General features: G+C 38.7%; 1 protein-coding gene across 1 annotated transcript in view; it reads left to right on the forward strand.

Annotated features, from left to right (window-relative positions):
- The window catches only part of LOC150097837 (irregular chiasm C-roughest protein-like), a 199,721-nt gene that overhangs the window by 78,163 nt on the left and 108,329 nt on the right, over nucleotides 1-13,229 (forward strand). The gene's annotated exons all lie outside the window — the stretch shown is intronic.

Here is a 13,229-nt window from a genome sequence, read left to right on the forward strand (position 1 = left end):
CTACAACAGAGCAAGTCGATGGAGAAGCATTTTCCAATTGAGAATTTTGAAGTCAGAACATAACTGAAAACTTTCCTGCTTGTTAGTAATTATTAGTACTAAATTTGCTCCGAAGATTACTAAATACACCACTGAATGACCCCCAAGTAATTCCCCCTGACTTGTGCGTGCAAAACACATCCGCTCATGATGCTCACTTCAGGAAAAATAACATCTGCTTAACTCGAGCTTCAGCCGAGTTAAGCAAAACACGTCATCAAGGGTATTCATGTCGTTCGCTTAGCTCAGTGTTTCTCAACGTGGGGCAATTAGAAAATGTACATGCACATATTTATATTATACTTTTTCAGAACTTGGCTGACTATTATGCTAGAGGGAGGGGGGCATCAAGATCTTTGAGGTGGGGCATGATCCAAAAAACGTTGAGCAACACTGGTTAGCTATAACCTTCCTAAAATGAAATTTCAACTGAATGCGAGTGTCAGTCGGTCTCATACGCTCGTGGCAGGATTTTTCCTCCGCCAAAACAGCAGTTTGTACATATAACGAACAACTCCCCCTCCTACCCTCAGCTCCTTCGGTCGTAATTGTTATAAATTCTGTAAATGAGGCATGTTTGGGCTGCTTATACTCTTGGGTAATTCCTCACTGCAGTATGGTATCACCTGTTGGGATGGAGATTACCACAACAATCTGCTTCCTTTGATCCGAATACGAAGATTAATTAGAGCTATAGCATTACTGACTTTGCACATTCAACCAACGATCTGTTTGCAATTCATAATATTTTGATATTACAGAAACTCTATCTCTATGGTTGTGAATTATAGGTAAGAAAGTACGTGGTAAGTTTTACTGTATATAATGTAGACTATGGTTTACGCTGTGGCCGGAACTTGCTTATAGTTCCCAAAAGGAAAACAAAGCAATTTTTCATAAATCATTTGAAAACCTAGCAGCAAGCAGCTACAATAAACTCTCAAATGAAATCAAATCAATAACCTCAGAATGTGCTTCATTTTAAACGTATATTATAAGAGATCAGGGTAACTTATATATATTATGACTAAGTATATATACCATGTTACGTGAGCCTGCATAGATACAGTCATTCAATATGTAGAGGCTCTATCGCTTAAATTTAATTTTTCTAGTAACCACTTATGGTTATACAAACTGTACAGTTCCTTATATTTCTTTTTTCTGTTTATTATCATAAGTCTTTAATACATACCATTCTGGATTACTGTTCAAGTCGCGATATTATATTTCAAGTGGTTATGTTAAATGTATAATAGACGCTGCTTAGAAAGAAGTCAACGGACACCATAGTGTGAGGAACAAATAGCCATGGTGCACACCTTAATAAGATGTAAGACCTCCTTTCGCTGCACTCACTACAGCAATCCTACGGGGCATATTTTCCGCAAGAGTACGATAGCTATCGATGGGAATTTTGGACCATTCTTCCTGTAGGCATGAAATCAGGTCCTGCTTATTTGTGGACAGATGTCCCTTAACCTCATCCGATGCTCTAGTTCATCCCACAGATATTCAGTAGGGTTGAGTTCAGGGCTCTGTGGAGGCCAGTCAAGTGTGTTGCCATTCATGTTCGCAAACCACTCAGTTACAGCAGCGGCCATATTAGCATTCTCTTGCTGAAAGAGACAATGGTCAGTTCCGTAGAAACGCCACAAAGTAGGAAGCGTTGCATTGTCCAGAATGTTCGGATTCTTCAAGAAGTTTAATGTCCGTGGCACCATGAACAGAGACCCGAGGGCAAACAGGATAAACAGGACCATACTGTCAGTCACACAGCCACCAACGAAATTCATAGTTGGGGTTACGCACCCTGGTAAGAGTCGTTCACCGGGTATCCGTCACATCCATACCGGTCCATCTGCTCAGTAAAGGGACGTCGTGATTCGTCGCTTGATAGCACAGCTTTCAACCTTCGAAGTCCCACTGTGCACTCTTTGCACCACTGACTCTACATGTTGGCTCGGGTAATGTGGAACTTGCATGCTGCGGTCCTGCCATGGAAACTCATGTTGTGAGCCTCGGTTCTGAATGCTTTTGGGCAGATGCCCGGAACACCGCATTCAACGTGTAGGACGACGAATGACAGTTTCACATATCATCCTTCGTAGTACTATGCTACGTTCAGTGAGTGTAAAGAAGGTTCACTTGCAGTTGACTCCCTGAGCTTCCATCTCAGTATGGTGTCATTGACTGTTGACTGGGATAGCCCAATTTGCCAAACAGACAGACTTGCAACATGCATCCGATCACAATGTCTCGTTCAAACTCCCTTCTGGCAGCCAATTCACACGGACACATTTGCGCTGATTTGGTAGCATCATATTCCTCCAATTTATACCGTCTACCAGCACCTGACTCGTTAAACGGCACGATGCACCTTGTCCATGGGGTGTCCGATTAATTCTTTCCAAGCAGTGTATATGGAGTATTTTCTCAATGTTGCATTACCACTTGTATTGCTGTAAACCAGCATGACTATTGCAATGAGTTATCATTTGTAACATTTCTTCAGTCTTAATTTCAGGTTTAATTCTTAAACAAAAACCAAATATGAAATTAATGTGTTGACTATATATTCCTCTCTTATGGGGGTGAAAGAGGATTAGCGTTCTCTTGCTTTTTCTTGCTTTGTCTATAACAAGTTCTGCTTCCATTTTTTGCAACTTAATGTATTTTTTGCAGTTCATCTGTTTGTAATTGAAAAAAATTAGATTCACGATATATTGTTATGCTCAGAAGGTTAAATTTGTTTGAAATAAATTCTGTATTATTAGAAGTAGAAATCCTGTTTCATTTTGTAAGTTGTACAAAGTGTTCTGTTTTCTTTGCAAAATGTTAAAAAAGTAACTCTTCCACTAGAATATAAGGTGTCGCTCTTTAGAAACGTTTCTCAAAGCGAGTACGTGTGGCCTTAAGATGTGCGCCCTCTATGATCAGTTCCGTTAGTCATCTGTTAGCAGAGAAAGAGAGAGAGAGGTAAGGAAGCAGTGCAGTTTTAATCTCTTGAGGCTGCCAGCGGCGTTTGAACAGCACTCTGGTATTTGATTAAAGATAAAAATAAAATGACATAAAAAATAAATAAAAAGTTACTACTGCTTTTTTGCACTGTTTAATTAAAATTACCTTGTCGGAAATCATATAAATGATGACATCTTGAAAAAAAAAAAAGAACACACTTCCAAATAATGAACATTTAAATAATTTTCGAAATCAAAATGAAAATCAAAAAGTAATTCATTTTAGTTTTAATTATACGATTTGCGGATGGATTTTGGTTTTCGTTATTAACTTTTCAAGCAATTTGGATTGCGCCACCTTTATATGCAGTCGGTAACCTACTTATGAACAACCTCTTTCACTTGCTAAAAACAGCTCACCCCTTCCTGTTTTCAGAAACCTCTACCAGCAAACGAAGGATCGACATTAAAGAACATCCACCGCCTGTTCCTTAAATATGCAGCTCCATCTGCGTTTTTTCTGTTGCTTCGAATTCAGTCCATTCGTTTACACGTCGATCCAAGCTAATCTCTCATGAAAAAACACTCCAACGTTTCTCGAAAGGGCCACAACAGCAAGTTTCTAAGAAGAACATATTTACAACACCCTTGACATTCAAATCTGGTATGGAATATTGTTGCCATTTTCTGGGGTGTCTGCAAACCTCGCCAATTTTTAGGCACGAATCAGAGACGCAGTTTTATTTCTCTCCATTCAAACTGTACCCCTTAATTTTATCCTTCTCTTTATGGATATTTTAATTTTTTCCTTAATTTTATTCTTCTCCTGTGAAAACTAACAGCAAATCAGTCAGCCTTAATATTAGGTCAACATTGGAATAGACTTATCAAATTCATCCTCTTTGTACATCCCTTCCATCTAAGTCCTTTAAATTAAGCTTCCTAATAAAACAAAAGAAATGCTAATAACTTTCTCCTTTCTATATAATCTATGGCTCATCCATTCATCCTACTACTTCATTACAGATTTGAGTCTTTCACGGGGAATACCAAAAACGTTTTTTTATTAATGCATATGACGGTATGTAGTGGTTCTTACATTCCAGAAACAAAGAACATCTCCCATTTCATAATGTAGCTCACAATTTATTGTACACGAAGCGGTACTCTCTGCCTTGAGATGTTTCGCTTTGCTCTAAGATTGTTTTGTTCACTAAGATTGATCGATGCACTGCATCATGGCACTCACATCAAAATCTTGTGGTCTCGCACACTTTTTAAAATAGGATATATCTTAAAATGAAATGTGAAACAAGAACACGCCAAAACTATTTTTTAAAATATATTTACGGATATATTTATTTCATTTTTTTCACGTATGTTAACATGGATTTTACAAAATGTTTTGATGACATCAAACTATGAAACGAAGTCTCTCAAGAGTACATTCATGAATGATTTCATTTTTTTTTAAATAGAAACACAGCTAATAATAACATAAGTGGGGGAGGAGTGTACTTAACTACTAATCCATAGGAGGAGCTGTTGTAGTGTCGTTATTAATTCTGTTCTTGTCGCCTAATTCCGGAAGAGTGGGGTTAATAAATCGACCTTTCGTTGCCTGATGTAAAAGGAAGTGTTTAAATGAACACATTCTCCCTATTTTTTGATATTCTGTCATTTATTATTAGAATATCTTTAGAACAAACACGCACACACGAAGAAAATAAAATAAATTCGAGTGCTATAACTTGCAATAAAGGGAGACAGTATCCTCGCTTCAATCTAAAGTTAGCCATTTGTTTACCGTCATTTGCAATACTGCTATACCTAGGGGGAAAAAAAAAAACAGACTCAAATGGATAGAAGGAATGTTTCTTCAGCTGACATAAGCAATACTTTACGTCACTATTTTTGTTTGCACCTTTCTCTACTTGTTTTGTTGGATGAAAATAAAGAACACCAGAAGTGCTACGGACATGAAACAGAGTTGGAGGATGTCATCAATATTTTCTCTGAGATACTATTTCGAATCTTTAAAATAATTTCCTTTTCAGATGCCACACAAATACTGTCTTATTGTGCGATTTGTATAAATGACGCTAACTTTACTTAGTCCATGTAATAGCGTCACATCAAGGAGGTACGATACTGCTGTATGACTGGGGAAAATTTATTAAGAACTTTACCACAGGAATCATTGATGACGTCCGTGAAAGAAGCGCATCATAAAACAAGATTAGGTCACTCGAATCGATACCTCATGATATATTATGATGTATCGATTCGATCTAGCAATCATTATTTGATTGCTAGAATGTATCCGGGACCGAGTAATAAGAGTTGTCCGTCATGACTATCACTCATGATGGACAACTCCTTGAGAATTATTAACGAATTCCGGATAAAATGGAAAGCAACTTTTGAAATAATCGCTACAAACCTGATTATGAGGACAAAGTACTGTTGTCAAAAGAAACAATTGTGTCAGGAACTGTAATAATAAATTTGGTGTGTAGTTGTCATTTCAAGGACAGATGTCGCAGTATCCAGTTAGAATGGTAAATAAGGTGAAGCATTAAATTAAATCTATGAACCATCAGATGCGATGCATCCATTAATTGGAAACCTCAATATATATATACAATACTTCACCATGCGGTACGAATCCTTAATTCTCTCAAGAACATAGTTCATTCCAATGGAAATTTTTACAGCTACGAAATCTCCAATATGCTAAATGGATTGAAAAATATTCTTAACAATATCCTCTCCTGATTTAGATTCCATCGCATATATATGTATGGTTTTCTGGAGAATCGAGGAACTCAGAGGAACCAGTATTACTCTCTCCTATCAGCGAATCTTGTGTTTCCTCCATTGTCGCAAATAACTGCAAAAATTGGTAATCATGGAGCAACCAATGGCATCATCCCTAAGCGGATGATATGTACCAAATTCAAGAGAAGAGAAAAGAATGGAGATTTGAGACAGTACTGCTTAGTTGGTTTTGCAGGAAGTATAGGGGATAGAGAAGCACTAGTTCAAAACCAAATACTGTTTTGTCACTTCATTACAAAAGAAATAGATGCATAACGCCTATTTGCATTCCATTATGTTAATAAAACATTTAGGTTCAAAAGATGCATGTTAGTATGAAATATTTGCATCTAAATATTGAACATTGCACCTGCGAGCAATGTTCAATATTTAAGTTATGTTAAGTATTTCATACAGGTCCATGAATTGTCTCATAACAGAAGCAGCACAAAGCTCTGGCGTCTTGCATTAACATGGTTTGGTGTTATGGAGACCATTATTCATAAGTCAAAGATCGCCAAAAGCAATGCAGCGAATTTCTTTCTTTAAATTTTCTCATTCGAAAATGACGAAGAATTCGGTTTTGCCTGCCCCTCGTTTTCAAGAAGTGAGGAAAAGTTATATTTCGCATCATTGTTAGTTGAGTTTAAAGAAACAGTGCTATTTAGTTTACTTCGTTGTGCATAAAGTGAATGCACGCGATTTAAGATGCAAGCGGGAGAATGCAAACAACACACAATGACTTGAATGTTCTCTGTGTATTTAATGGATAAACACACAATGGATTTAAGACTAATAATAACCCAGCTGAGAATGATTTCTGGCTTCTCAACTTCAAGAACATCTACTCTATTGAAGTATGAAGCACGAATTAGTAGCCTATTCTTTTCGTGCAATATTCAAATAACTTAAAGAAGACAGAGCTCGATTTTTAGAATATTTGTTGAATGGAAATAGACATTCGAAAGAATTTTCCTATAATAAATTGTAGGTTTTCGGTACTTTTTAAAAGCACACTACCTGTAGCTATTTTTCTACTTAATTAACTCTATTGACTATGAAATGATCTTCAGAAGCAAAGCTATAAATTTCGAATATGCTTTCCTTTATGTCCACCACATGCATTACTTGTCTGCTTTATTTTATAGAATAAAGTCATGCCATAGCATAGTAAGGCCAGTGTCATTTCTTAGTTTAACATGTCCCAATGCACTTTCTTTATCTCAGCGAAATTTGGAAGACTGAATTTATATTATTATTCTTATTCTTATTCGTGACACCTCCAAGGAGTCCGAAGACTCATCACGGGAGGACACCCACTCCAAAACTCTCCGCCTCCACCTATTACTACACCGATCTTCTGCTGCCAATCATCCACATCAGCGCCATCTACTGCCCACCACCATCACCACAGCTGGTATTTTTTGTCTGTAAATTGCGTGTGTTCTGAAGGGCCAATTTGTCTGTATGCGGGATGAAAAACCCGAGTTTCCGTGAGGAAAAAACCCGCTACCTCCGTATGAGATCGGCTAACTCACCTTCGATTGAAAAAGTCCACATAAAGATTACTCCCGTCATGACGAGAATCGAACTTAGGCCTTTTCCAATCGAATGGCACAACGTACCGTCGTTTTTCCAATTGCGCTACGGAGGCGCTTATATAGTTGAAAGGTTTTGCAAAACTGTCGAGAGACTTCTTATGAGCAGTTCTGGAGACTCGAGTAAGAAACTAGATATCATCTGATAATGCAAAGCCGACGTAATGCGTCGCAGATTGTCTTAAAATGAGTAATTAAAATGAGTAATGTACACATTAGTGCTGCCTTTTTTGTTCAACCAAACAGTGAAATAAGAGGGTAGGAAAAGCTTTTTTTTTTTTCTTTTTAAATTTCTCCACTTCTACATAAAGTTAAACCGCTTTTGTGATGCTGGTCTGTCGATGTCATGGCAACTGTTCTGTGGAAAGCGTTATTCGTGGGATACTAATGATTTCAGCACTGTGTGGATTGATTGATTGTTCGGTCTACGAACATCACCCGAACTCTCTCAGCAGGTCGATAGTGCACCTCCACAAAAGTGTACCGAGATGTCTTCACATCTATAATTTGTTCAAGGTTTGTCACGAGGACATGAGTCATCGCAGGGATGCGACACCACACCATTATTCCTTTCCCCGATCACACGATGATCCTTACATAAAATCCTGTCCAATCATCGGACCTATTGCTTCCATTAAGAATTACGTCAGGCTAAATCACGTGTAACGTAAAGTCCATCTTATACGGAACTGGAGATGGTGAAAATTCCCTTGGTTATATTTAATTTATTAAATACTTCATGAAGCTTGTAAGTCGGATGTCAAGAAGTTAATTCAAGCCAGTATTTATATACACAATCGTCTTATTAGGATCTCGAAAGTGCTGTTTGTGAACAGTATTCCAATGATTAGAGACCTCACATCTGTACAGCTATCAAGCCAGCCTCTACCTCCATGAATACTTTCAGCGTTCATTCGTTCACTGAGCAGCAAGAACGTTATCGAAGTTGTAACATGTGAAAGATGTGAAGGGATTGAATAATCTGGAAATTATTCAATATGTTCTGCGTGTTACACCTGCCTGAGCTGCTTATAACTCCGGTAAAAGTCTCTGATTCGGAAAAATCTTTTAAAGCGGTGAATGGACCTACTCTGGAAAATTTGCATGCGTGGGTCCGACTTTCACAGCTACTGTGTTGTTTGTCCAAACATGCGCCACAATTCACTTAATGGCTATCGTTGTCTGTAGTGTCTATCAACTACTTTACCTATCGCTAAGGGAACTTGAATTAGATTTTTTGAAGGTGCAGTTCTACATTCTTCGCCTCCTCGTTTGGAATTCAAATTTAGTTCATTCCAATCGAAGGGCATCATCAATATTGGCTGGGTTCTGGAAACTCTGTAGAAGTACTAATTTGTTCTTTTTACACTGTGATACAGAGAATAAAGATATTTCTTCCATAGCAGAATTACTTAGCTTGTGTTTTTGATAACTATTATTAAGAAACAATTACATTAAGCTAATCTCTCCAGATCATTCGGTTCCAGTCTCCAAACAGATCAAATGACCATTAGTCTATCACCATTAATCTAATTTAAAATACTTCACTCACTTGATTTTGATTTTATTATAAGCAGCCCTCAATTCAATTCATTTATTCTTCCGTGTTCTAGGAAATTATGTCCAACATCTGCACAGAACTTGCAAAGTTTAACCGTTATACTAAAGACATTCATCCCATTCCTTTTACAGGACTGGGGTCTGGCTCTAAATTGCTCAAAATGGAAGGAAAAAGGATTTCGGTATTCTGAATTGTACGGAGTTTTCACACAGAGGGAGAACAGTAGAGTTTGAAAAGGGCATTAAGGTTGCATGAACAAATGTTCCTCAACCCTCCGTGCCTCCTGGAAACACGTCATCCACCGTGGTGGAGGGTCATTGGGTGACGCATCGGGATAATCAGCAATTTCGGGACTCACCAGTAGTTATTCGAAAGACAAACTCGTGCGCGAGGGTCAAAACAGCCATGTGTGACAGTGATAGTCACAACTGGGGGGTGGTTTTCTTTAGAAGCCATTCAGTAAATACGAATGCACAGAACTTCGCATTTTCATTTGTCTAAGAGGAGCGCTGAGTGTCCAAAGCAACTTCTGTGATGATTATAGGAAGATCGGTGGCGTAGCTGGGGGAGGGGGGCGATCCGCCCCTGGCGCCACTTTCAACGTGAGACAATTTTATTTTTCGACGATTCTTTTATTTATGTTAACTTAATAATTTTTATTACGTAATTAATAATTAGTTTTTAGCAACTGTACTTACAAAAAAAATAAACACAAATAGTGTTTTAATTTATTTTCCTATACGTCGTTTTGACTTTTTGTAGTATTTTTGGTGTATTGAGAGGGGTGGCAAACTCAGGAACCGCCCCAGGTGGCAAAAGCTCTAGCTACGCCACTGAAGAAGATGTACCATACTGGACCATTGTGGGTTGTTATGTAATTTGTAGTTTCTCCACCGAATCTCAAGTTCGAACTGAAATATCACAAAAGATGCCCCCAAACAACATCCATTTAGCAAACTGAAGAGGTGGGAAAGCATCTTCAACATTCATTTTCGGATTTAAAGGAGTGTACTTTTGAATCGTAGAAATAAACAGTGCATTATTCTTTCCCGATATTTGATAGGAATACAGTTGAGAGGCGCAGTACACAAATATAATTGCGCGCAGGTGCGTTTGTGTGTTTATAGCAGAAGGTCGTTTAAGTGATATATTAAGCACAGATGTCGTACGGTTTAACTATAGCAACCGCTTTCCATCACATGCGCACATACTCGTATCCAAATTAATCTGACATTACAGAATTCTGATGGAACGACATTATGAAGCTTCAGCAGTTGCACGAGGCCGTAATGTATTCTGTTCCGGAAAACTCAACAATAATTTACACCGAAGGCAGTGAGTTTGATTGTGTGCCATCCGGCAGAGGCGCTTAACATTATTATGGCTCACAAGATTGTAAGCCTCTCGACTGGTACTTCGCCAGGAAGTTCAAACTATACAAACTGGAATTAATAGCGACTGAAAGGCGCTCAGGATTTATTATACAGAGCCCGCCTTTCTCTTCCATTTCTCTCTTGCGACGGCAGTAAGCTTGTCCTTTCCCTGTCTAGACACCGATCTCAGACAAAAGAAGTCCTCTAACACAGTTCTTCACCTTCAATGGACTCCAAACGTACAGGAATGGAAGGAAATGATTAAACAAATTGGTAGCTGACACGTGCACGGCAGCATTGACGTCTTCGTAAACTAGTTGAAGAGCAGGTTTAAAAATGAACGGTAGTATCAAGGTATCACGCTAGGAGATGCATCGACGGACTTCTCTGTATAATCCTGATCCTGAAACGTGCGATGGAGAAACTGCGCTTCACTTAAGAACAAAAAGCGCAGTTTGTGAGGCTGCCTACAAAAATATCTCAAGTTCCGCAGAAGGAATAAAAGGCTAGATAAAAATGAAATCATTTGTTTATTCACCCCAAATACAAAACGCGGGTTTCTCAGTTGGAATCGAACAAAGAACACTCTGAAGTTCTACTAGGATTACTGAAACAGCTTGCTTATTTTACTGATGCTGTAACATATGCAGTGACGCTTTTCATGGTGCACAACATCACAACTTGTTACCAGGGAAATATGAAAGCAAACTGAACATTAGTCTCAAATAAAAGTTACAGGGGAAGTTAGGTTATTGTTAACATTAAGTTGTACGATGGTCAAAACAGCTTGGTCATAAGCTCAAAGTTTTATGCTTTGTCTTCCTTAAATTTGATTAGCAGAAGCCAGTTATTGGCTTTTATTATGCCAAGTACATTAAGTAAACCAAATACAGTCACTCCATAATGTCATCCTTTGAGATGTAGTGTCTGGAATGAACAGTTTCTTTTATAAGGAAGAACCTTTAGGGTCGCAGAGAACACAGTATGCTAATAAATGCTTTACATTTCATACAATTTTACACTTTGATGATTTCGGGTATCAGAAGAAACGTGTGTCCTGATGCTTGGCGCATTCTTTCCTCCTGTCATAACTAGCCGTTCTCCACTTGTAAGTATTAATTTCTCTGTAATCCCAAGATTTCTTCATTCCATGATTAATGTTCACTGCTTAGAAAGAAGTCAAAGGACACACTCATGGGCAGGGTACATCGTGCCAAGTAGCGAGTCACGTGTTTGTAGCCGACATAAATTGGAAAATATGATGTTCCCAAATCGGTGCAACTGTGCCCGGGTGAAATAGCTTCAAGAAGGGAACTGACAGAGTTAGAAAGAGGCGTTGTGATAGAATGCTATGTTGCAGATCTATCCTGGCGGCAAATTGTTGACAAATTGGACCATCAGAAGTCAATTTCATGCTGAGGTGTAAGCGAAGGGAGTCAAATGCAAGTGCTACCCGCAATGGACGATCGACCACACTCATGGAACCTGACCGTAGGGTGCTACGAAGGATAGTATGCAGAAACAGCCATTCGTGGGCTAACACGTTGAATGCGGAGTTTTGGGCATCGACTGGAACATGAATCTGCTCAAAAACATTTCGAATCGAGTCTCACAACGTGGGTTTCAATGGCAGGACCGCAATATGCAAGCTTCACATTACCAGAACCAACCTGTAGCATCGTCTTCAGTGGTGCAAAGAGCACGTACGTGGGACACAAAAGCTTGGAAAGCTGTTATGGAGTGACGAATCACGCTACACCCTCTAATGAGCAGATGGACCGGTTTGGGTGTGGCGGATGAGTGGCGAACGTCTTACCAGAGTAAGAAACGAACCCCATCTATGAAATTCGGAGGTGGCTGTGTGATGGTATGGTCCTGTTTTTCCTGGGTTGGCCTCGAGCCTATCTTTGTGGTGCCACGATCTGAATATTCTGACAATTCAATGCTTTCTACTTTACAGCGTTTCTACATAACTGACCATTGTCTCTTTCAGCAAGATAATGAACCATGTCATAAGTGCGTGGTTTGGGGACATGAACGTCTCTACACCTGACTGACATCCTCAGAGCCTTAATCTCATCCCTGAAGAACTGTGGTATAAATTGGAGTCAGGCGAGGACAAGGGACGTGTTCTGCACAGCAGTTGGGACCTATTTACTTGCCTACAGGAAGAATCGGTCCAAATTTTCCGTGGATCGCTATTACGCTTGTGGAAAGTATGCCCCGTAGGATTGTTGCAGTCATCGTAGCGAAGTCTTATTAAGGAGGGCACCATGCTGTTTGTTTCTCATACTATGGTGTCTGTTGACTTCTTTGCAAGCAGTGTGCTTAGATTTTTTTAATATCACAGAAATTTTGCGTTTTGCTATCGTAAAATAGGAAATCAGCCGGAGAACACTCATTTAACAGATCAGAGATTGTTTAACATTGTAAATATTAGTTATAGAACGAAGTTACTAAATATAGGAGCTTCGGCCTAACGTGTATTTGAAGATAAAGTGTTAATTATGGTAAGTAACGGTAGGATTACCTACTAAACATTATCGCATGGTATTTCAAGGAAACTGAATCGTGTTTTCTCTTATAGTGAAAACGTTTCCTGGATTGGTGTGTATCGAATATCGTGCTGAAGTGAAGAATGCTGTGATCAAGTATTATTATTCCTTGATTGAATATAAATTAATATTTCTCCATCAATAAAATAATAATCGTGATATTTTGAAATGTTTCCCATTATTTCCCCCTATATATTGAATCATTTCCTCTTATATTATATGGAAGGGCGGAGAGAGAGAGAGAGAACAGGAGGTTATCCATGGAAGTTATGTTTGTTCACAGTCAAGAAAGGAATAAGAACCAGGTTTTTCTTCCAGAGAGC

The sequence above is a fragment of the Typopeltis vanoorti genome, chromosome 16, assembly GCF_054136105.1.
Source record: "Typopeltis vanoorti isolate ZY-2024b chromosome 16, IOZ_Tvanoo_1.0, whole genome shotgun sequence".
Lineage (NCBI taxonomy): Eukaryota > Metazoa > Arthropoda > Arachnida > Uropygi > Thelyphonidae > Typopeltis > Typopeltis vanoorti.